This window comes from Cavia porcellus, unplaced genomic scaffold (assembly GCF_034190915.1).
Source record: "Cavia porcellus strain 051 isolate PalLab524CR breed Dunkin Hartley unplaced genomic scaffold, mCavPor4.1 scaffold_13, whole genome shotgun sequence".
Lineage (NCBI taxonomy): Eukaryota > Metazoa > Chordata > Mammalia > Rodentia > Caviidae > Cavia > Cavia porcellus.
The window spans coordinates 65,365,305-65,392,313 of record NW_026947496.1 but is presented as its reverse complement, the minus strand read 5'-3'; the positions used below and the strand labels follow the sequence as shown (position 1 = coordinate 65,392,313).

General features: G+C 35.6%; 1 protein-coding gene across 9 annotated transcripts in view; it reads right to left on the bottom strand.

The window, feature by feature from the left end:
- Grm7 (glutamate metabotropic receptor 7) overlaps positions 1-27,009 on the bottom strand; it is an 808,103-nt gene that overhangs the window by 780,098 nt on the left and 996 nt on the right. The window lies entirely within an intron of this gene.

Genomic DNA, 27,009 nt, shown 5'->3' with positions numbered 1-27,009 from the left:
GAGGGAACTGAAGAATAACATAACAACCTTCTGATATCCAATATTCATTTTAAAAAAGGAAAACAAGAATGAACATATATTTAGAGTTCACTAGAGATGAGAGGAAAATCTTTGTACACATAGTTTATTTCAAGTACTTATTGAGAATCTCCTGCATAGTAGGCCCTGAGCTCAGGATCAAAACTACACTCTAGGCCTGCCCTCAAGGAGTTTGCATTTTAGATGGCTCATTCCATAATACACAACATTACGGAAAATACACAGAGTTCACATTTCGTCTCCAACAAATATATTTTTTTCAAAATATATTTTTGACAATGATCCAAGCATCCAATAACACAAGTCTTCACCTTTATTTTATAACATAGTAGGGAAAACATTTTCTGTCAAGATACAGGCTTTGATTAGTATATATACAATTTCTCCTTGCATAGTATCATGCATACTAGCTCATTCCTAGCTCATGAGATCTAGCTGCTTGCACAGTATCATGCATGAGATCTAGCTGACACACATGTAGCCTTTTCTAGAGGAAATTTTCTTTTCTTTCAGAAACTAGGTGAAGGTGGCAAAGGTGAAAATATTTTCATCAAAAAGCTTACACTCAGTCTAACTGCTTAACATAACTCTATTTCACATGGTTTTTAAACTAAGTAATTTTAAAAAGTGACGAAAAGTCACTTTAAAAAGTGACCATTAATCTTGTGCTCCAAGTTATAATTTAATTCCAGGTTTAGCATAAGGAAATCTTATTTGCGTTGATTTAAAATACGCTTTATGGCTGCATAAATTATGAGCTACAACAGTTAAAAATTACTATCTGAGCTGAAAGGATAAACTTACTACACAGAACATTATCAAACAGAGCCTCAGTACAATCTGTTCCTCATACTATATTGGTCTTGGAATAAATATATACTTTATTCAATATGTGAAGTTATCCCAAAAACTAAAACACACCTTTCTTTATGCAGGGGTTGTGATCATAAAACTGATGTTTGTATCGGCCAAACATCATTAGACAGATAACTCAGATGAGAGTAAAGTCCTGTACTATATATCCAGATGCTACTATGGTATTTCACTAATTTCCTAAGCCTAGGATAATGGCATGCTCAGTCTGACCGTGAGGAACATTTTGTAAATTCACTCCAAAGATTTCAAGTATATCTTGAAGGACTCAAACTGTGGTCTCTGGGATCCAAAAATAAGGTTGAGACTTGCCTCTTACTACAGCTATGTGACATTGACTAAGTGACTTTGAGTCACTGAATCTCACATTTCTAATTTTCAAAATATAATAATGTGTTATGGTTGTGTCTAGATATCCCCCCTTGTGTGGTCACAGTTGGGGCTTTTCAGAGGTGACCAGATGTAGAGTATATGATGCTGGGATTAAGGTTGTGTGATTACTAACTCAGTCCGCTGATTGGTTAGAATAGCTCATGTGTGGCTGATGGAGGCCCTGTCCTGTGTTTGAGTGCTAGCTGGCCTGAGGGGGTGTTGCCTGGATAGATTATAGGAGACAGAAAGAGGGCTGCTGTTGATACTTACTGTTGGCTGCTTCGCTGCCTTTTTGTCTTCTGCCGGGCATGAACTCTTTCTCCTCTGTGATGCCCTTCTGGCAGGCCACCGTGCCTTGGAACCTCCTGACTGTAAACTAAAACCTCTACAAACTATACGCCAAATAAACCTTTTCTCCTTTAACTTTGGGTTGTAGGTATTTTGTCTCAGTAACAAGAAAGTCATTGAGATACATGATTTAAATATAAATATGTTACTTTCTTTGCCTCTTGACGGAAAAGAAGAATTATTCCAATGGTCATTCCAATGAATGTGATTGCTAAAATTACTGAAAACTTCTTGTGTGTTCTGTGGTTAAGAAGCAAGAATTTTAAGGCAGTTTTCCACCCTTATCTCCTACACTGGCAAAAATACACTGGGAGTTTTGGCAAGGAGCCCGATTTTATATATATTTAATAATGTATGTAAAATTACAACATAGTTTAGGAGTCCTTCTTTGGATCTCTGTTTTCTTCTCACTTGAGTAAATCTTACTGTTGCTCCCTGTAGGTACTAATGCAATTGCTGATCTTTTGGCATCTGTTTGCTCATGAATAGAGAGCAGAAACTCAGGACAAAGCGTTTCCTTTTCCACATGTGTTACTAAGAAGTGTTTCAGAAAAGATGCTTTTAAACACATGAGATACTAATTGTATGATAAAAGTACTGTATGAAGAAAAGAATATTTCTTTATTTTCTATTTATTCATACAGACACTCCACTTGGGATTCCTTTCTCTATCCTAGAGAAAAGAGTTGTTTCCACACTATTCAGGTATTATAATACGATAGTATGGAAATTTGCAATTACAGGCTTAATTCATATGATTGAGAATCATATTGTTGAGTGTCTTCTACCTAAAGAAATACACTTACCAAACAGTGTATTATTTCCTCGAGTCAGACCAACTGACCACCTGAAATGCCTGATTTTATCCTAAAACAAAGTAAAATTGCTATATATACTGCTACCCTCCTATCTTCTTTTCAAAACCTATACAGAGCACTCACGTAACATTATATGTATATATAAAAATATGAATACATGTATACATGTATAAATATGGATATATGAATATGTATATGTGGACATATGCATACTATGTATATAACACATATACAAATGTATATAACACAAATATACACAATATTTATACACATATAAGTATATACATATGTATACATAATACATTAATTTCATTTGACATATATATTCATTTCTGTGGTACATTAAATTACAACACTCATCTTCCCTTCTTCATTTAACTCTTTTATTAACAGTGCTATTGTATATCATTATAATCTCTAAAATCATGGAGAGTAATGCCATAAATGTGGTATATAGTTCCTTACTAGGAAACAATAATTATAGAATATTAGTAATTCTCAACAGGTATTCTCTAAATCCTGAAGCCTAAGAGAAATTTCATTAAAAATAGAATTCATAGTCAAACAAATTTGGGACATGCTACTTACTGGCCTCCTTCTTAATTTACCATGATTATTTTAGAAGCTGCATATTAAAGAAACAGGTAGACTTTCCCTAACTTAGTATTTTACACATACACACACACACACACACACACACACACACACACACACACACACACTGATACACACATATCAGCTGCATAAGGCAAAAACCACTTCCATCTTAATTGCAATACCTCTACTGCCAGAGTATTTCCTGGCTCTTAGTCTATATCTAGTGAATACTTTAATGAGTTTGCATATGTAATCCTTTTTTACACTATAAAAACTATAAGAACATGGTACAAGAAATAATATTATTATTTGTTTAGTATGTACTCCTCTACTACTTGGAAATCATCATAATAAGCACAATATTAATTTTAAACTAAAATATATAATGATATCTTTTTAAAATCTATGTAATAGCATATTTATTAGTGATAGAGAATGAGCTACAGTTGCTTCAGAAAACATAGTAAATCTACAACTTCAATTCAAAACAACTCTTAGCTCACTTGTCCTCACTCACTAGTTTTCTTAGGGTACCGAGAGCCTAGGTTTCATAAATTTGCTTTCTATCACAATAGAATTATATTTTATTGGCTAGAAATAAGAGTTGCTTTCATTATTATAGTGCACTTGATAAAATAAGAATACTGCAGGATTTTTTCTTACATGAATTTTATTACACCTAAAATTTAGTGAGATTCAGATCAAATGTCACATCAGTTTTCAAGACTGCTTAATATGTGATGCTACTTCACACTTTAATTTTAATGTGGAAAAGGAAAGAAGCAGAGAAAAATGAAATAAGCATTTCTCTCCACAAATTTAGTGGGAAGTTTTATCTGTACCTAAAATGATTTGCATCATATTGAACTTAGACTGACAAAATTTTCAACAACTTTGCCAAATGTGTGCTTAGTGTATTATAACTAGAAGTTTTACATCTTGCCTCTTCTGCATTTTCCCTGAAGATTGTCATTTGACTATCTAAATGCCACACACAAGGCCTGAAAAAAAGAATAATGTAATAGTAATAGAAAAATCTAGTGGGTAATATAAGGTTAACACTTCATCTCACATACAGCAAAAATGCATTGAGGTTTTCCACTCTTTATTTCTTATATTCACAGTTTTTGAGTAAAAATACACTATCAAGTATTCCAAGAGTTTATAGGTATTGTAATACTGGAGTATAAATAATATCCATGAGTATATAAACTTTTATAATGCAATATACATACTTGAAACAATACAAATTGGTGTTAGCAAATGCTAAATGGGATTAGCAATATAAAAGCTATGAAAAATGACTGGTTCATATGCAGAGGGATTCATTAGTGTTCCTTTTTCTTTCTCACTCTTAGTCTTTATACAATGATGGAATAAATTTTAACATTTAGGGCATGTTTAGATGCTCAATTTGTATCTGTACAAAAGAATAAAGACAATGTCTGTTGAGTCAAATATTACATAAGAGGTGAGTCTTATGTAAGAGATCAGATTCAGATTCATGTAAATCATTCAATAGTTGACATAATAATACACGTTTCATAGCCTCAGTTACAATTAAGTAGCTTTGCATCAAGCATTGGGATTCAGGCAGATCTGGCATCCAGCCCTTGCTATTGTACCACCCAATTTTAATGTAGGGTAAATTATTAAATTTTTTGAAACTTTAGGACACTAAAATAGGAACAGTGCCTACTTTATAGGGCTGAGGAAGGGATAAAAGGTTATTAAAATGAGCTTCCTTTCATCTATGAAACATTCATAAGAGTTGCTGATATCATTTATCAGCAGCAGCAGTGATAGGAGCACCATGATGACGACAGATAAGGAAATACCAGCACATAGAAACACCGTATTCCCTCATTTCCAGGGCCATGACACTTTCTCCTCAAGGATTCATACTATGCATCAGTCAGACTCTAAAACTGCCACATGAGAGAAAATGTCTTCATGCTTTTTTCTGTAGCTATGTGTAACTTTGACATCTCCATTTCTGTCCGTTTAGGTCTTGTCACACATAGAAAAAGTTGCTCCCCAAAGAAAACAGTGTAGTAGTTTGTCAAGTAGCAAAGACAATGACTAAAGTCCTTCACAGTCCAGGGTTGCCTGCGGCACAGCTCAGAGGACCTCTGTTTCCTCAGCACCCGGTTACTTACATGCAGCAGTTAGGTAAAGGACATAATGCTTAGTGTGTGGTTAGGAAAAGAGAGGCAGCTACACTTAAAATTACAACACAAGCAGAGCCCTTTCTCCTATTTCCTCGCTTTTGGATGCTTCAGAAAGGTTCTTGTCCTTTGCACCTTAACAAGAATATGTTACACCTGCCTGAATATGTAGGTCACTCAGTGTATCTGTGAAGTTCTATTTCCAAGCAACAAGAACTAGCTATGGCTGATTTGAACAAAAAGTGAACTTTTTAAAAGGTTATTGAGCAGTAAGTGGAGCCAGACTGAAGAACCAGAGCAGAGATGTTGCTACTGAAATCGTAAAATCAGACTCAAATGAAATTAAATGCCTTGCTGGCACAGGAGAAAGGATAAGAAAGCTGGCCCGGGTGCCATTGCTATCACTGTTAGCCCAGGAAGGATTCTCCACTCTCTGTTTCTTCACTTCATTCACCCCTAATTAAAAGGTTAAGAAAGAGGCTTAATTCACAGACCCTAATAACCTGTCTTCCCTTCTTTGAGAATACTGACAAAGACAACAAATAACATGCTAATATTTTCAATTTGTTTAGTGTAAGAAAATGTATAGAGTGGAAATTTCCCAAATAAAGAAAGGAATTTCATATCAAATGCTTGGAAGTTAAAAACAATGACAAATAAATTTGGAAGAAAAGTTATAGACATTGTACTGTGAAAAGCATGGGTTCAGAGTGATTCAGACTTGAATTAATAACTTGCAAATGTTACTCAGTTTTCTCGAAAGGAAGATAACATCTACAGAGCAATGTTATGGTAACTAACAAGGTATTACATGTAAAGTACTGGCACATTTTTGATATATTATTAAACGTTTATTCTTATTGTTATTAACTACTTAAATGATTGCAACAATTGAAGAGCCAATGATAAATGCTAATACAGTTTTAAGTGCTATATTTATTATCTCAGCTAAGCATTTGTTGATTCAATAAATATCCTGATTTCAGATCCATAAGTATGCTGCTTTAAAGAGAACACTTATAAGGAATATAAAGTATAACCACATAACCAAAAGTTAGGTAGTAATGATGATCAGAGTCCATGCCAGGTTTATCTCACTAGAAACACTGCAGTCTTAACTATATTCTAAACCACTTGACTATATTCTTAACTACATTCTAAGCATTTGAGTGGCCTCACATCCAATGTGCACCATGAAGCCTACAGTGCATATGGCACTGCTTACTTGAAAAGTGTTTATAAAGTGGATTTAGGTGTCCTCACTGCACAGCTGCTCTCTCAACATACACACATACAAAATTAGCAAGACCATTCTTGCTAATATTAACATTTCTTGTGGTATTGGATGCACTAATTTGATTGTAGAAACTAACCCATAATGCAAAATATATACAATATGTATTTAGCAATTGTACTTCAGTAAAGCTGGAAAAATACCTAAAGAAAATAAAACAAGAGAGTACATATTAATAGGTTGTAATTTTATATTTATTTATGTATTTATATATTTATTTATTGGTACTGAGTATCAAACTCATGGCCTTGTACTTGCCAGGCAGGTGCTTATGCAGCTGAGCTAAATCCCCAGCCCATTGTCATAACTTTAAAATACTTAACAGATTAGAAACATTGAATAAGTGGTATTTTTATAACTATTACGAGTTACATGTATAAATTATATCATTTCTAAATTATATTTGACTATATGATCCTTTCCCAAAACACCCATAATAATTTTAAAGATATTAACAGTCCATGAAACACTCTACCTCTCTGGGAACCTTTCCACCTACATTATTTTGCTATCTACTTTAATATGCTTGATAACAAAGAGCTAGCTACAGGATGAGGCAGCTCCAAAGGTCAAATGCAATAACATCTTACTGCATGCAGTGTCATCTAGCTCTACCTGGAGGAATACAAGGCAAAAAGTAGCCACTGTGCTTGCCTAATACATAAGATTTCAGTTTCTAAAAATGTGAGTGTCAGATTCATTCATTATTTCTCACAAGGATTTTGGTCACTAACCAATGGATGGCATTTTGCAGAACACGTTAGATCATTCAAAAAACTAAATGTTACCTCATTGATACTGTCTTTAATATCATCAATATGAGTTATATAAGCATTTTGCCAGACATTGAGTTTAAGGGTCATAGGGTAGAGCCAAGTGTCCAGTCCATGGCCTGACCACCTCTGCTCCACACAGCACTTTCTACTTAGTTTTAGAGTTGACAAGAGTAGCCTCTCAGATTTACCAGTCCACTCATCCTGCCTGATGAGGGGTCACTGGATCACATGGAAGTCATGGCGAATGTGGAGTGGACACAGGCTATCCTTTGTTTCTCCTCACTTCACATTGCTAGGTTTTAGACTGTTCTTACTAGTGTTAACATTTCATTTAATATTAATTAGTTGTACTTATCCACTAGCGAGCATAAATCTAAAATACTATTTTAAATATAAAGATACTTTTTAATGGTGTGAGAGGGATCAAACCCAGGCTTTGTTCATACTACAAACCTACTCTACTACTAAACTACACCTCCAACACTTGTGTTTTATATATATCATGTTTACTCTACAAAAATCTTGTTTTACTACAGCAAAACCTTATAATCTCTTTCAGACAGAAGGGCTTGTATTCAACTCTAATACTGAATGAGATTACTTTTCCATAGTGTCCAAAAGGAAATAAATTAATTATGAAATATGAGAAAATGACTGATTATTTTTCACACATTTGTATATGTTAGTGTTTTTAATAGACTGGCAATAGCCTAGAAGTTCTACAAACATAAAATTTTAATTGATAGATTAGAAGAGAACAGGCAATCTGTGCTGAAAAATAACAAGATAATGAATGTCATAAGGTATGTAAAATTGTTTTAAATGAACATGGAAAATTGCTAAAGGTCACAAACACACAAAAAATAAATACTAATAGCCAATGATACATGAATATATGGTCATTTTCACTATTATCATATGAGGAAATATAATTGAAATCATTTAGATCTCATGTTTGACTTACCCAAGGGGAATAAATAAAATGGCTAATTCTGGTCCTGGCAAGAGGAAACAGACATCAAATTGCTGATAGAAAAGTACCATAACGTAACCTTTCTGAAATAGCATGCATCAACATGTCCCAAAACTGAAAAGCAGTCATCCTACTTCTGAAGGGTCATTCTAAGGAAATATATGAATATATTCTCAAAGAGACATGGGAATCAATGGTTTTCTAATTTTAATTAATAGCTAAATGTTAAGAGAGATACCTAAATAGTGAAAAGTAGGGGGCTGTTTAAATAAATAATTACACACCACTCAATCATTAAGCATACTGCTGCAGATTTTTACTGAGATGGACTTGTGTCTGTAATACACTATTAGTAAGAAAATATAAAATTTTATTTTACAATTTAATTCAGTGAGAAAAGATACTGTATGTGTATACTGCTCATGTTCACCACTACTAAAAAAATCTGAAAAATTATACACTTCCCATTTTGAAACTGGTATTTTGAGTTGTTTTCAAGTTTGTATTTATATCTTTTTAACTTTTAAAGTTTCTGCAGTGAGTCTGCATTACTTTTATAATTAAATATACTTTAACTTGCAAAAATTTCACTTTAACTTCACCAATTTTCTAGCTGTTTTGCACTATGAATCAGTTTATGTGTGTAAAACAAAAATCAACACTTTTTCTTCTTTAATCAAAATGTCTTTTATGCAAAATTTATCGTTTAAAATTGAAGACATTTTCTCAGATTAAAATTGTTAAGTTTGGGGTACACTATGCCTTTCAAAGCATTGGAGATTCTGGGATAAATGTCGTTTGAAATTTCACTAAGTGGCACTAACATGAATGTTCAGAGATGGACAGAGAAATAATAATCATATTGAGCTAGGAAACGTCAGAACAAGAGGATACTGATCTGTACTTTGTTTGAAAAGTAAATTTCTCCAAGTGTCAACTCATTTTATAGATATACACATAGGCATAGGTACAGATACAGATATATATATATATATATATATATATATATATATGTGTGTGTGTTAAATGCATACATATGTGTATATATACATATATATGTATATATACATATATATATATATATATTCCCATTGCATTGGACTAATAGCTCATTGTGGCATAAACAATCAGCTGTTGGCTTTGCACTTATAGACTCTCCAAATTATAGACACATCATTGCTAAAACCAAGGCAGGAATATTATTCTCCATCTCCACTTGCTTATAAGTACAGTCACATCACAGCTTACTATACCAAAGAACATGATTAGAAATGACATTAAGAATTTACTTTTGAGGGGCATGAGAATTTATATTTATAACTAAGATTGGAATTTTTCTTTACTTTCCCTTCTGAGTCATGTGACATGGTGCCACATGATAACGATAACAGGCTCCTGGCTTGCTTCTCAGGCAAACAGCCCACCAAATCACCAAAGTCAGTAGTGCACTACAGAAATAAAGAAAATACGCCTTGTATGTCACACCACTGAAGTTTAAGTTTTCTCATTTAGTGTTTCTTACATAATACAAGTTTTTAGATTTTAGTTCTTGCCTATAAAATTAAGTGTCTAGGGCCAGGGATTTAGGTCAGTGGCACAGCACCTCTCTACAAGCATGAGATCATCAGTTAGATCCTGGGTACAAAAAAAAAAAAAAAAAAAAAAAAAAAAAAAAAATAGGGGCCTGATGGAATTACCTTTGGTGTCTTCACTGATTATAAGCGTATTGTATTAAATACTCAGAAACATTCCATGTATTGCTTATATTTTCAGCTAATCAATACCTCTGTCTTTTTTACAGAAGAGAATTCTCCACAATTCTGGAGAAGTCATAGTTCCTTTAAGAAGAGTCCAAACATGAGAGAAGGAGCAAAGATCTAACAAAGCATTTATGACAAAGAGAAGCAACAGATGGAATGCTAAAATGTTTTACTAATGAAGAAAACAAGAGAAATGGATAGGTGATATCAAAAGAGAATTTATGAAAAAGTAGGGAGGAGGAAAACATATGTAGCAACACCAAGTGCCTGTGGTCCCCAAATGGATTTTACTTCCAAAAGATTTATATTGTTTACAACTGAACCAAAAAAATCTTCTGGTCACTTCTACATAAGTTTCTAAAGCCTGACAGCACATCTGCAGAGAGATGTTTTTAGAAGATAATCAACTGCAAGTTGCTAAATTAAGATCAAAATGTCCTTAACCTTGAACAATTTTCAAAGAGTTTTTAGAACAAAGAAGCTCCGTAGGGGGCTGTATAATTATGTTATTATACCCTTCTAAGAGAGTATTTACAGATAAGGGATATTTCCCTACTGTTCTTCAAAGCAAAATATGTGAAATAAAATAGTGTGTTCCTATTTATTGGGGTGATTGAAGGGTGATTGAAGGGGGGCTTGCAGACGCTGCAAATTGCCTTTTACTACTTTTCCTGTTCCTGAATTTAGAAGTTTCACCAGCTACCCCAACATTTTCCAAGCTAATATAGCCAGTATTTAGTAGTAAATTCAGCTTTTGGAAAATAAATTGCACCCTGATTGTACACAATGCCTGTTTTTTTTTTTTCTTCATTTCTTTCTGCTTGAAACAAGGAGAACACAGGGGGGGGACTCAGCAGTTAACTTGCAACAATGAGGGTTGCAATGACAAAAACAAGAAGGGATGGCATGGCTGAAGGAATCCAGTCCCTTGTGATACCTGTAGTGGCTGAACTAGCAGTAGGGAAACTATCTCCAAACTTCTTGTGATGTAAGAAAAACAAGTTCAGTGACTTTGACTCCATTTCTATTATTTTAGCTGAAGTCATTACAAATAGATATTGGTGTCTCCTTCCTAGTGTACCATAATTATATTCCTATTCTAGATTCTTCAGAATCAGACTTGTTTACGTTAGGTGTGAGAGGGAGAATACTGCATTGGTAAACTTGATATTCTTCACCAATTTTTAAAATAGCAATATTTTTAAAGTCCACTTATTCTTCTAAAGTACATTCTGAGAAGTGACGTCAAGAGACAGCGGCTGACATTTTACCCTTGTATATAAGCAGAATGCTGGGGCAAAATAACCAAAGCAGAATTGCTAAATTTATGGTAAATAAAAATATATAAAAGAGTGAATTTCCAATGAGTTCCCCAAAAACCTGAAAAGCATTTGAGTACATAGATAAGTTAATTAGCTTGATGTAATGATTTCTTTTTATGTACATATATTGAAAGAACACATAGTGCTCTGTAAATGTAATAAAATGTGACTCAGCAATTAAAAATCATATTGATTTTAAAAAAGGTCTTTGGGCTCTGAAACTTGACGTTCTAGATTAGAATTCTTAATCTGCTATATACAAGTTGGATAACTGGAAAAATGAATTAATTGCTCTGGACTTCCCATGAAGTAAGGACAGTAAATAATACATACATACCTTATCTAAACAAATGAGTTAATGTAGATAAAGTTCTTATATTCTTGCTTCAATATACTTTAGCTAGTTTTTCTACTTTTAAAAAATTTAGGATTGAGGTTCTCTGCACTTTAGCTTCTCTTGAAACCATTTTTCCAGGACACAATTCCACACTGAAGATGTTTCCAGAACTAAGTAATCCTCAAAGTGTGATCAGCAGACAGTACATTAGCACTAATTGTTCACCAATTACAAATGCAAAAATAGGGGAGGAACACAGATCTCTCTCCACTTTAACAAAACTTTAAAGTGAATCTGATGTAAGCTAAAGCTTGAGAAAACTATCAGCAGAGGCAGGCGTCTGTCTGAAAATCTCATGGGGATGGTCAGTAAAAAAAAAAAAAAAAAATACAGCTTCCAAGACCTTATACGTGTCCAACTGGAGAACTGTTTACGAATGTGGTAACTAAGCATGCTTCTAATTCTTCATTACATTACCATTTGAGATTTTTACCATTTCTAATGTGCATTTTCCTTACCTGAGAAAGGTTGTTGTATAATTATTATTTTATAATGATTCCTGGAATCACTACCATACATGATAGTCTCAAACAGAGTAATTTCTCAGTATCCCAGAAGTTTCATAAGAGCATGTGTGATTTCTTCCAGAATAAAAACATCAAATTTATGAGAATGCAACATTTGGAGGTTTATTTTAATTTCTTTCCCATTCAATGAGTTTTGTTCATTGTTAATCCACATGTTAATGTTTCAACTTTTTGTCTTTCAGTGTTTCCATCTTTAATGGGAAACAAATAAAAATAAATAAAATTAACCATTTTTTAAATTTACAAATTCAAATAATTAAAGGAAAATTTACATAATTACACTTTCAAGTGATTTGGGAGAATGATTATAATCTCATCCTTCTGAAGCTATTTAAGATTAAAACTTCAGTAAGACATTTGCGATAAGCTATATATAGTATTAAATGAATGTAAGTTTGTTGTGGAAAGTGAAAGAAATGTGTTCCCTGTATATAAAGTCATAACCACAAATCTAAAAAAAAAGCAAACTATTGAATTATATCTAATTAGCTATTTACTTGTGTATGTGCTAATATTTTTAATACCGCTAGCAGAATACATGTTTCCCTAATTTCAATATTTTTATCTTATTTCAAATTGCCCACATATATCTACCAAATTATTTGAATTGAGAAAATTACCCAATTGCCTACTTTTTACTCCATGAATCATAACGAACACTATTTTCTTTCTGTTTCTTCCAATGCAACATCAATCTAATTTACAGATCTTTCAAAAACTATATTTGACAAACCATTGTCTTAGCAAATGATGAGTTATTAACGAAAACTCAGTTCCCATGGCACTGTCAAGCTCTGTCCCTGGGAAAATAAGGAAGTTTGGTTAGACAAAGCAGAGATGAGGTATAGTGAGTAGCTGTGGACAATAATACAGAATGTCTCTGTGCACATGGAACCATCAAGCCCATGGATGCACTTTTTTTCCATGGTCAATGTCTAGCTATCATTAATTACAAAGAAACAAGTAAGACCTGGACGTGTATCTGTACCATGGCATCAAGATGTCTGGGAACCACTGGGAGTATGCCTTATTTCACCAGTGTAACCATCAAGACCTCTTTACATGAGGTAAGCCAGCTTAAGACTCATCTCTGTGCTGCAGGCAAATCTGTGTAAGAAGAGTTCATTGGTTATAATTGATGCTCTTTAAAACATCTTTTCACAAAGTGAACATTCAGTATGTATTGAATTGATAAATAAATTGGTGTCTTAAAACATCCCTCACCCATATTAGAGGAAAATACTGTTCAGTTGCCAGAAATTCCTTCGACTCCATATAAACTTGCAATCAAACAAGCATTTATAAACATATCTGAGGAAATTACAGAAAATAATGTCCACTTTCATGGTCACATACTTTAACGCAAGGATTAAAAACCTCTGATTCATTATTAAGTTCAAGTCCATTTCTACCATAGGTTACCATAAGCAAAACAGCACCTTCTGAAGTTCTTATTCACAGTATATTGTGAGGGGTCACACTTGTGCATATTTTTACTGTTTGACACAATCTGTTTGCAGAGGTAAGCCAAGTGTCTTGTGCCTATGAAACACTCAAGACCTTGGCTGATACAACAGCAGACAAGCAAACATGTAAGCAAATGCACCCAGAGCATTGACTTCTGCTCAGAAGTCCTTGATTCATGCCACAAAGACTTCCTTCCCTTTGGCCAACAATCTAAAACTAACTTTTAAAGATATTTTATACTTCCTAAATGATTAAAATTATCTACTTAAAAATTGATGAATTCTGCAGAAATATGAAAGGACACCATTTCCCCATTACTCTTCTATAAAACAAATTCATAGGCCTGTTACAATTCCTTACCCCACTACACTTCTGCCACAGTCAAAGGTCGTCACTGTCAACGAAGAACTCAAAAACCCAATGAACAAGCTCAGTTTTCAACAGGTGGAAAGTCATAGACTAGATAGTGACATTCAGTTTTATCAGTAAATCTTGGCTAATGCGAAACATATTTTAAGTATCTATTAAGTGGAATGCTTGAGGCAAGAATATTTTGGATTATAGATTTTTCTGAGACTTTAGAATATTTGTGTAATACATAGCATAATATTGTGGAGATAGGACTCAAGTGTAAATACAAAATTCATCACTGTTTCATATGTAATTTATACACATAACCTAAAAAGAAATTTATGTAATGTTTTCAACATACTTGTACATTCACTAACTTGTCATATGAGGACAGACTGAATCTTCTGCTAGTGGCATCATGTAGTTCCTGAAATAGTTTCAGATTTGGAGCATTCCTGATTTGAAGAAAGAATTTTCCAAACAACCTCTAATGTTCTGTGGAAGACTACAATTCAACAAAACTAAAATAAATATTTGCAGAAATCCTACAAGAAAGCAAGCATAGAGTCAGATGCTACAGGAGATAATTATACTTTGGGATGAGTAAAACCCCACACTTGACCTCAGATAAATTAACTTTAAATATAGTGGATGACTCATGTACAGAATGTAAAAATATGAAAAGGTCAAGGTAAGTATCAAAATGAAAATGTGGGAATTCTCATGAAGGAAATAAAATATCAGTTACCTGATAGAGGAAATCCTGAAGGAAATAGTTTTCCTTGAATTGCTGTCTTTTTCTACCTGCTAAGACTAAGATTAGGTTGGCATTGGGAATAGAGATGGGGACAATGAATACTGTCTAGATTTAGTTTACAAATACCTAAGGCCACTTGAAGTCAGAGAGATTGAAGTTTGAATCTCTTGGCTCCATCTCTGTCACTTTCACTTACATTACCCATCTTTTCAACAATGAGGGTATTTATCTGTGATTTCTCCTGTCCCTGGGAGAGAACAAAATGACACAGGGGTGACTCAGGACCTGACACGCAGAACGGGATTGAAATGGATAGTAAAATGATGGCAAGAGTAGCAATGACAGCAGTCAAGGCAATGTTGATGACATGGAACCCTCCCGGAGCTGATTCTGACTAGGGTGACAGCTGAAGGACTTCAGGGTCCTGAGTTTTCACACATAAGTCACTGAATGCTTGGTATGGATAAGTGATTTTGGTCAATGTAAACTGGTGTGCAAATGAGAATGTGCAGCTTAATTGGGAGGGACCTTAGATGTGCTCCAGTACTTAACAGCAGGGGAAGCAGTCATGAAACAAATACTTACTCAGACTTTATGCTAAAGCCTCATACCCAGTGCTTTCAAAGAATCCGATCACTTGTTCTTTATAACAGTATGCAATAGAACCTAATTCCTTTGCTTCAGATACAGTCTCAGAAAGATTACAGTGGGCATCTAAATTCCCACTATCATCATGTGATTAAAATAATTTCAAATACTGTGTTTTTCCCAATTATTAAACTCGATAGTTAAGCACTTTCCCCCAAACTTGAGTCTCCCACTGAGCACTAAATCCTGCACTCAGTTCTGTGGGAAAGATAAAAAGAGCCACACTGACTCATGTAGTTTCATCACCTGCCTTCCCTTACACATAAGAGACCATTTCAGTGAGAAGCAAAACGTGTAGCAACCCTGCCCAGTTCCAGTGAGGACTAGGGGTCAGATAGCAGGGAAGCAAATGCTGCCTGACAATTCTGCCCTTGTACGGGACATGACAGGAATGAGAGGTAAGAGACCATGAAGTGAGGCATAGGAAAGATAGCATCTGGCAAGGTGTGAACACACCTGTAATACTCCTACTGATAAGTAATAGCCTCCTATGCCATAGGCATTGTGCTGAATGCTTGATACAGATAAGTTTATCTAAAGCCTAAAAGCAGTCTGTGAAGAAGATGAAAGGATTATTATCATAATTTTACAGGTGATAATAGTAAAGCAACCAAGTACACTGGCCAACGCAAATGGATGGCAGGAGAAAAACAAGTATTTGAACTATCTCAACACATACACACTTAACCATGTATTTAACTGCCCCCTGAAAATATGAAAACTACAATTCACTTTGCCCATAACTCATTTCTGCTCTTAAATAAGTTGAGGGAGAGAGAGAGAGGGAGAGAGAGACACAGACAGAGACAGACAGAGAGACAGAGAATGCTGTTTGCCTTACAAGACTTCTGATAAACTTCTGAATCCAAGATTGAGAAAAGGAAGCAAGGTTAAGGGTATAACATTGCTCCTCAGGGGCATGGCAGGACAGTATATGTGGCACTGAGTGATACTGTTTCAGAAATTGTGGGTTCCTGTAGACACACAAGCTAACAGATCTCTCCCAAACTCCAAATCTCAAAACAACATTTCATTTCTACAAAATCATTCCCGTCAAGTGTTTCATTCATCCACTGGCCTGTTCCTTATTTCTATATAAAAAAGATGCTCAGTCTGTGTTGTCAGATGTAAAAAGAGTGGATGAGAAGGAACCCTGGTGCCTCAATGTGGGCTTTTTATTGTATCTTAATTCTATTGTGCTAACTCTACTAAACTTAATTATAGTGAATGCAGATTTATACAATTACCCTCTGTTCTATTCTTTTGATGCTGTATTTTAGTAAAATTTACTACATGTTGCTGTTCCCCTGAACACTAGAAATGGATATGTGTTGATATAAAGTGTGTTATAATTACAATTAAAATATAACTTACATAATGATAGTCTCAAAATAAAATTATAGATGTGTTGGACAATATGGTCATGCATTTTGAGCATAAGTACATGTTTAGACCAATATAGCTGGTGGCTGAATGAATAAAGAACAGAATTTTGATTAACCAAGGAAGCTGAGAGTTCAAAAGTATCTAATGGGTGCTCACAATAATTGAGATCAAATTTCATTAATGATATTCTCAGTTTAAAAAGTGAAAGATAGAATGGGGTGTATCTTAGAAGCACAATGCTCATCTATAATGCATAATACCCTAGAAGATTTCATTCTCAGCACTAAAACATAAACAAAATACAAAAAATATAGAAAGCTAATGAAATATTTGGAGAGCCTAGTAAAACTGTTCTTATAGCTGGTATCCACCTAGGTATCTTAAAGTTAAACATGCTATTTTTTTTTCACAAATACCTGAGTAACTGGTTATATTTCTGCACGTACATCCTTGAGGTATGTTTCTGGTGAGACATAAAACAACAATAATAGTAATAATAATATATTAGTGCATTAACTAAATGGTTGTGAATGACATCTCACTAAAGACAGATTCATTCACAACTAAATTATAGTTTATTTCAATTATCAAAGAGAAAGGTAGAAAGTTGGAGTATTTTTTCTAAATTTTTCTACGTAAGGGAGCTGACTAAAATAATTGTATCACAAATATTAGTATAACAATGAGTTACATTTTTGCTCAGTTTTATTATAATAACGAACCACATTTCATTTATGACACTTTTTCTAGTCAATAATTGGTGTTTGTAGAGTCCACAATGCTAACTAAATTATCTCACTTAAACTTGTAAGCAATGTTTTTATGTATTTTCAATTTTTTTTTTCATGTTTTCAGTGACAGGGACAGAACCAGGACCTTGTGCACACCAGGAAAACATTATACCACTGAGCAATACACCCACTTGCAATACCTCTTCTCACTACCTTCATTTTATATAAACACATCTCTTGTCCAGACCTTTCCTCAGAACTGAAGATGTGGATAACCAACTCTATGTTCAATATCTGCAGTTGAATGTTAAGAAATATCTTGAGCCTTTTATCTTCAAAAGTGATCTTTGAACTCCTAAATTTGCTCTACTTCAAGCAATTTATACCTCAAATCATAATCATCTGACTTTCCCAGCTGCTTCAGTTCCAAGACTTGGAAACATCATCATCCTCCTCTTCCTTTCATATTTCATATTTGATACACCAAGAAATTCTACCGTGACCTTCAAAATGAATCACTGTATGAAACCTCTGCTGTTAACTTCCTGGCCCAAGCCAACAAACCTACATCTGTCTCTCAGACACCTGCAAGTGCCTCCTACCTGTCCTGCCAGATTCTAAAATTTTCCTTTATCCTCAATACCAGTGTGCAAAGTTCAGAGTGAAAGGCAGATAAGGTCACACTTCTGTTAATGGCTACCTAAAAAGCAAATAATTGTCATGGCCTATATCATCTGCAAACTGGTACCCCTGAATTTCTAACTTCACACCTTGTTCTTTTTCCTCCTCCATAATGACTACAATCATCTTCAGTAGCTTCCCTGATATTCCTCCACTATGGTAGGCTCAGAATTCTTGCCTTGAAATTTTGACACTGGTTGTTCTTGCTCCCAGGGTATGGTTTCTTATAAATCTACTCTGCCAACTTCTTCATCTCAAGTATTTGCTCAAATGTCACCATATCAAGGCCACCTTATTTAAAATTAGAACCCACATTTATATCCCTCAAGCACTGCCAACTCAATAATTTTCAGCATGTTCTACATTCTTTTCTTCGTCCCATAATGCTTAACTTCTAACATACCATAGGATGTATTTATAACACCCATCTGTTTCTACACATGCCTGTGTAAGCTGAGAGAGGAAAGAAGGGAAGGAGAGAGAAAAGTAAGATAGAGAGAGAGGCAGAGAAGGGAAATAATAGACAGAAAGAGAAAGCTTGTGCTTTGTACTGATTAATTAAAGCATTTAGAAAAGTGTATATGAAAGGGGCTTAATAAATATTTCTGGAAAAAATATTGGTGAGGAAAGTAGGAATAAAGCTAATAACAATTAAGTTTCCTAAAGCTCTGCAACTAGAAGAAATTTAAACTCAGAGTTTCTTGATTTCTACTTCCCTTGCATTTCTAAGGTTTTTAAATCCTTGGGATTCATGATTAGTTTTACTCAGTACATGAAAATCTTCACTTTACTGAATATCATCACTAAAGTTTCTCTTTCTCTGAATATATACACATGCATATACATACATATATTTATATATGAAGTATGATTAAATACATTAAATTTTAAAATTTTCAAAAAAGTATTACAGTTAATATACATCACCATTAATACTCTCAAAATATACCCCCTTATTTGAGTGCATTTATCCCATGGTTCCTGTCACTTTCTGAAGCACTTCTAGAAATCTCCTTTTATGGATGTCTTCAGTTATGCTGTCATGACTGTCTCATTGTCTTGGCCAGTATTTATGGGTCATTTGAATCTGGGAAGAACCAGACATACACAGTGACAGATTGGTGAATAATGTGGAAGAAGACACATTCTATTTTTAAAAGCCTACCTTTATATTGGATATTGACACCTGCATTTGCTGTATTTTTCATCACACCAGGTAAAGACACCTATGAAAAAGGCCTTTTAAAGCTACTTCCAAAAGTGGTATGAATAAGTATGTTTGAAGTATAAATGTTGGAGAGTATTTTAAAGTGAATTAAGGGTAATGTGTTACTGTGACTTTTTACTTATGCACTGCATGTTTGTTCAGATTCCATTAAAGACAGTGTGGGTACTATAGCACTTTTAGCAAACTTGGCGATAATAATTATTTAGGCAGCTATGACATTTAATGGTAGCACTATGTTGAGATAAAATAATGGCTTTTACATTTATTGAATACATACAATTTACAATCTGGTGCTAACATATTTTCATACAAATTTCATGCAATCCTTACAATTACATTATCAGATAGATATATTTTTATTTCTCCCATTTCAAAGATAAGGAAACTAATGAAAGTCATGGTGCCTCTTTGATCACGTTCAGACAGGTATGAAATAGAGAGCATAAACTGTAATCCAAGTCTAGCTCTAGAATTTGATTATTATCCCCTACATGAAAATTCTGACCATTCCTTTGACACAGTGTGTTTTCTTGTGGGAAGCATCCACCATGGTACTTGCCTGAGCTGAATATTTCAGAATATAAGCAACTTTGTAATGTGGTGAAATATTTAAACATTGCTCTAACATGTAGAAATATTTTCATCTAAGCAATAGTGCAGAAGGCTGAGTGCTTCTAAGTGGCCTACTTGCTATCTTCCATCAAGACTACAGGAAGCAGCCGCAACTGCGAAATAGAGAACACAGCACCCAGAGAGGGAGAATTCTGTAAATGATCAATTATAAAACTATTAAGCTGCAGCACTTTTACAGTGAGAGGCAAAATAATCCATTAAATGGAAAACTCTCCTACCCTTCCCTTAACAGCCCACACAAACATTAGTGTTGCATTATTAGAACGCACGTCCCGTGCTTTATCACCTTGACTTTCAGCAACTGTATTAATATGGTGCTCTCACTTCTCCCATATATCTAAGTGATGGATTTCTTCTTTTGAGGTGTGTAGGAAGAATGAAGTGAATGAAATAAAGTTTAAAAAGAGCCATCATAATCCATAATGGTGAGCGCTGAATCAGGACAAGAAGAAACATCATTTCTCATTCATTTGAATAAGAGCTACTATGCATTTATGCCTTGGGCTACCTTTTGAATAATAGAACAGGCATCTTTCATTTGGAAGTATGAATCCGTGCATGCCAGTTCTTATGGACCTATAGAATTAATCTTGTTTTATAATGAAATATTCTGTGGTTAAATATCTGGCAACTTTAACTTCTTTAAACCACTGTTATTTCAGGCTACCCAAATCTAATTATTTTAAGTATCTCTGTATTTATGCAACAATTGAACAGTATGCATAGTGGTTGAAAACCTGAATATTAGCAGAAAAATGTAAGTTTAAACCCAAACTTTACCACACGTTAACTAGGTGACTTTGAAGTAGGAGAATCATATTCATGATGTTCAAGAGGAATGACAATATGAAAATTTGCAGGACTACTGGGACCATGAAAGGGATGAAGGATTTTTAGTACATGGCACCATGGCACATCCAGGATAGGCAAATTGTTTTTATATTCACAAATATTACTGTTGAAAAGAATTTAGAACTTCTCACTGAATGTGATGCATGTCATGTGTAGCTATAACTTTATATTTATTTTTGACCTCATAATCTAATAATTTAAGAATCATTTGCTAGCTTTTAGTATACATGCTGTCAAAACAAGCACAAGAAATATTTACTAGTAAATATAACTGAAAGGAGATTAGTTGCCAAACAAGGGTTATAATATTAAAAATTATGACACAATACTACTCTTATCAGATATATACTTTTTTATGAAAAGTCTTATTTATATTTCTTTACAACATATATATTTACGGTGGCAATTCACAAAAGAACCATTAATTAATTAGTTAGCCTAACTATATGTTGCATAAATTTCCACCTAAATAGTGCATTTTAGTTGCTGGGAAAATGTGTTTGCTACTGTTCTTTATTGCCTATTTAAAGCAAAAAGACAGGAGGAGAGTCAAGTGTGTTGCTTACTGTACAAGGGCCCAGGAGTTTAATATACTTTTGTACTCTATTATGCCATGAGAATGCTTCTGTGCCCTGGGGATAGCAACAAAAGATTTGCTTTAATGAAAGGAACCCAGTATGGTTGCAACGCTTCAAGAGAGGAGGTCTGTAGAGTACAGTTTACATCACAAGTACCTGCCCTCTCAACTGTTTCAAGATGGGAAAGAAGCAATAATAAATGCTTAAAGCGATTACAGTAAATGTGAGCAAGAAGGAGGAAGAAAGTAAACTTTTGAATATTCTACATCAAGACTACAAGTTTGTTTATGTTTTAAGTGTTTAAAATAAAGAGAATACCATGCTATTTTTCACCTGGTGAATTTCATTTAGTGAATGTTATAATAATGGAGGAAATCAGCTATTTTAAATTGCAGGTGAAAATAACATAGTGCAATGATCTTTAAAAACAATTCAGGGATGCATCTATATTCAGCTCTAGTCGGCCCTGGGAATATCGTATCAGCAGGGTACCAACTCTCACCATTCAGCCCTGTATGACTCTGGGTGACAGAAGGAGCCTCTCCTTGGGTTGGGTGGACACTGGGCTCAGAAAATTCCAGATGGAAGATAATTTTCCTGTGCTTTGCTGGCAGAATTGTTTTGCAGAGGATTCTGGTTGGTCTGAACAAGGTCCCATACCCACAACTGAACCATTCAACAGCTTTCCTTGACCTGTGTCAAGTGACTTATCTATGGGGACAGGAACGTGGGCAGACTATCATTATTTGGCAGTTTCCCCAAAGAGAAGCCTAACAATGTTGCATGATGAGACCAGACAGGACACTGGATAGATAAAAGCCATCGCAGCTAATATGAGCTCCACATTCTTCCAGCTTGTCCTGGGTGCTATGATCATTCAGGAGGGTGGCCTCATTTTTCCTGCTACTAACCTTGACACATACAATTAAAGAGCAAAATTACAAAAAAGTAAGATAATAATATGAATATCAGAAATTAAACAGATTATTAATGACCATGATTGTTGTGTGACCAAAAAAATTAAAAAAAAAAAACTAAAAAAAATACTTATAAAATTTCTCTCAAACTCACAGAAAATTCCAATTGGGAACTTAGATACAATGCCATGGAGTTTTGACAGGGTCAGATTTTCTCTAAGCCTAAACAACATAAATCAAAAATGGGGGCAAGGGCTCAGCTGCATAAGCACCTGTCTTGCAAGCAGGAAGTCCTGAGTTCAATCCCTGGTACAGATGAAAGGAAAAAGACAAAAAAAAAAAAATATGGGGGCAGGGGAGACACTTGTAGCAAGTAAAAGAGAAAATCACATGTAGAAAAAAAGATGCAGTGATTTGTTAACAGTAGGTTAGCTTGTAAGTAACAGGAGTAAGATCAGAGCATACATGTAACCCATTTAGGTCTTTTAGCTCAAATGTACAACCTGTATGCATGTAGAAAATACAGCACTTGTAATTTGTTAAACTAAAAATGTTTGTGAAGTTGAACACAATCATTATTTCAATTGTTATTGAAGAAAAAAATGCTCCCCAAGACATCCTAATTAGATGATCTGTGTATACATGAAATACACACAGGACATCTTCAAACATAGTACGCGTCTATCTTCATTCCTTGCCTCTCTGCTCTTTGAAAAAAATACCCCTTTACAAATGTCCCACTCACCATCTGTTAGGTAAGTTTTCTGAAACACAGTAAATGTGGAGGCAGAGATTGTTACAGAGATTATTCCAAATGGCAATGATACCTATATTTATGCAACTTAAAAAGTGTAGGTTAGAGTTGTGTTAGAAAGCACCCCACTCTAGTAATATCATATTACCCTATGATCTGAGTTCTATTTCATTATGTAAGAAATGGGAGTTGACAGGGCAGGGAGAAATGAAAGAGAAATCAAGTATAAAATATTGTCCCCAAAGTTATAAATTATTTTCAAGTTTCAATGAATGGGGAGAAAATACTGACAACTTTAAGATGTACTTCACTTATTTTACAAGGTCTACATTCTTAGTTTTGCTTTATGCTCCAGAAAGGGTACATTTTTTTTTTTTTTTCAATCTAGTTACTTTTGGGGAAAAAGCAAGTGGGACAGATGCCATCTCATTCCAAGTCTGTAATCTAGACCATGTCCCTACAGGTGAAATGTCTTTCATTTACAATCAGGATGTAGCCAAAGTAACTTGCACTGTCCAAAGTATTTGATCTCTATCTGAAACAGAGAAGCTTCTGGTAAAAACGTTCCTATGTCTTTCCACTAAAAACTTGTATCTGATTATCTATAATACAGTGACCATTAGAGATTTATCTTCAGTCACCATATTACATAAGCTCTCCATGTTAAGCCATCCTTAGTCTGTAATTATGTTTCAAAAAATATGTTACTCATAGTAATATTAATTTCTCTTTAATCTTTCTTAGCATTAGGAGAGTAGCATTTACACAGGCTCAGAAACAAATCTCCAGAAATTCCTCCCTGATGCTTCTTTGAGGCTGCACATGTATTGCAGAGCAGTGGCAGTGATTTAATTCTAGTTGGCAAGCCCTGGCCAGATGCTAATTTCATTAGCCTCATATTCCTGGATTTGAAAGACCCACTGGGTATGATTCCTGTCATTTACTAACCTGTTAAGCATGGGGAGAGAACAGAACAAAATGAGTTGCTTAGCTCCTATCTGGAGCCTGTACACCAGCAGGCAAAATAAAATTTTAAGTTAAAGACTCGATTTACAACTAAGTAGTCATTCTTGCCCAGGTCCTCAATTGCAGGAAAGAACTTCATCCCAGACTTTCTTGGCAGTGACAGAATTGGTTACATCTATTAGTATCTCATTATTGCCTTGCAAACCCCAGCACTCGCTCCCCTCCTCCACCATTTTAGTATTTCTTCCCCCAGGCTGGAGGCTTATCTCTCCATACATTTATATATCTCACGTGTTCAGTTTGGTATCATCACTATAGAAATCCACAGGGACCAGAAGGAAAAAAGAAAGTCAAATCACTGAAAAGCTCAGAATTTAATGATTTGAAGAAGCTTATTTTCTATAGGACAATTTTACTTGAGTGGAATGCTAAAATCCCAGAGTAAAGTCAGTTCTCCTCCTTCTCCTCTCCCTCTCATTGATCAAGCCTGGGAACAACTGGCCTGTGTGCTTTTCCTGTTTTGCAGACTGACAAGCTGGAGAACTAGGGATTGGACTTGTATGTCTGGATCTTCCAAAATCACATACAAAACAAGGCCACTGGAAGAATGTGGGCAATAGTTAACCAGAATGGCACGCCAACCATTACATTCCCAGCAGCAGCACAAGCTACAAGTTGGTGCATCCCTCCTATCAGCCTTTTCTGAACACATGCAGGTGAGAACTGGAGGTTCTTCTTTCCCTCAGCTGTTCAATCCAACACGAATAGCCGCAATTTGCAAATTAGAGGAAAATGACAGTGTTTCTGTGAATGGCTTTATCCCAACCCACACTGCTCACACTGGCATTGGGTTCCTCTCCTCCCCAGCTCCAGGAATGGAGAACCAGCCATTTGTTTCCTCCTAAGTTGCTACAGATTCAAAGAGGAGAGGAGGCCTCAGCTTCTCTGGAATCTTTTCTCAGCAAGCATGGTTCCTGTGCTTAATTTGCAATTGCTTTCTTGACTTCAACATTCCATTCTTTTTCAAGATAGACAGGCTCATCTGCAGAAATGCTCCTGCTCTGAGTGAAGAGAGGAACAGGCAGCAAAATAATTTTAACCTGCTAAACACAGAATGCATCTCCCACTCCACCCCCAGGGTTCAGAGGGAAATGCTGCAAATTCCCCAAACTCCCAAGTGGTTTTCAGGTGCTGGCTCTGACCTCATCCTTTCTGCAGCAGTGTCCCTCAAGCACCTCAGTTTGGAGCTCAAAAAGAAAGGAAATGTCTCTAGATTTTGATTAGGAAAACTCAGTTTCTTCCAGAAAACAAGTAACTCAGAATGAAACCAATCATCAAAACACTTCTAGGATTGCAAACATCTAGAGATCTCCATGCTAACACACTAAAGGGCTGTTAGCAATATGCAAAGCATTAGAGGGGCCATACCAGGCTGCAACCTTGAATGAGCAGCCCTCCTTCTAGTACACAAACTTTGCACTCCCAGAAGTAATACTGGAGGAATCTCACCAGGCTTCCTCCTTGAAAGTTAAACCCTGAGAGAAAGCTCTTGCCAGGAAACCACTTCTGAAGGTGTGGTAGCCTAAGGTGTCAGCATCATCCTAAACACCTAGGGATGAGTCTCAGTGAGTCTTTCCTTGGGAAAGGGTGGTCTCAAGAGGAGATGAATCAAGATAGAATAAAAGGCAGTAGGAGATGAAAGGGAGGAAAAAAGGAGACATAAAGACACACACACACACACACACACACACACACACACACACACACACACACGGAGAACAACCCTAAATAAGCGAACCGACTGTTTCATAGACCCTATAAATTGCTGAACCCCAAAGCTCCCCATTCATATTCAGTGCAGCAGGGGAGCCAGGGAGAGACAGGAGAGCACTGCAGTGGAACCCACCTGGCTTCCTCGGGTTCGCCTTTATCTCACTTTTGTCTTGGCCCCTCCCAACCCAGAACCAGAGAAGATCCGCGGGGTCCCTGTGCAGCGCACCCCACTGCCCCAAGTGTCTTCTCGCCTAGCCCTGAAAATTATTATCAGAGCTCCGATGGAAATTTGGGGTGGGGGCCTCAGCTTCACAAAGGAAATAAAGGGTGAACAGGCAGCGCAGGGAGGTGGCAGTGAAAGGGATTTTGTTTCGCAGTTAGCATGAGCTCATCTCTGGGCTGAGGTCTGAAGTGGGAAGAGTAGAAACTGGAGTCCAGTTGCTGCCCATGGTCGGACTGCAAATGCCATTTAGACCTTGCAAAAGATTGCCTGGAGCAAACATACGGGGAGGGGGATGTCAAGCCTGCAGACAGCGTTTAGCCTTCTGGTCAGAGTGCAGGTCCCTTCCAGCCTTAGCTGTACCGTTCAGAAATCCGACCCATAGGTGGACAACTAATGTCCAGATCTAGGTTAAAACCCGGACCTCACTTTAAGAAGTGCCTCCTTGTGGTCCTCTGGACATTTTCCAAAGGAGTTGAGGTTTCCCGCGGCTCCTAGGAGCGATGTGGGGAGTTGAGAAAAACCCAGTTTTGAGGGGTCATCTCATCTTTCATAATCCATGAGCCTAACCTATTCTCCTGGAAGCTGGGCACTTTTACAAGCCTGTTTTGGGAGCATATTTCACTCTAATGCAAACCTATTTAAATCATCGCCTTGTTTTTCGCAGATTGCTTCTTGTAAATGGGGTCATAAATCCAAGATGTCAAGTAGGATGGAGTGGAGCATGGACAGGGAGAAATGGAAGGGAAATAAACCACCCGGGGAAGGAACCTCCTCCGATTGGAGGGGTTCGGGAAACCTCC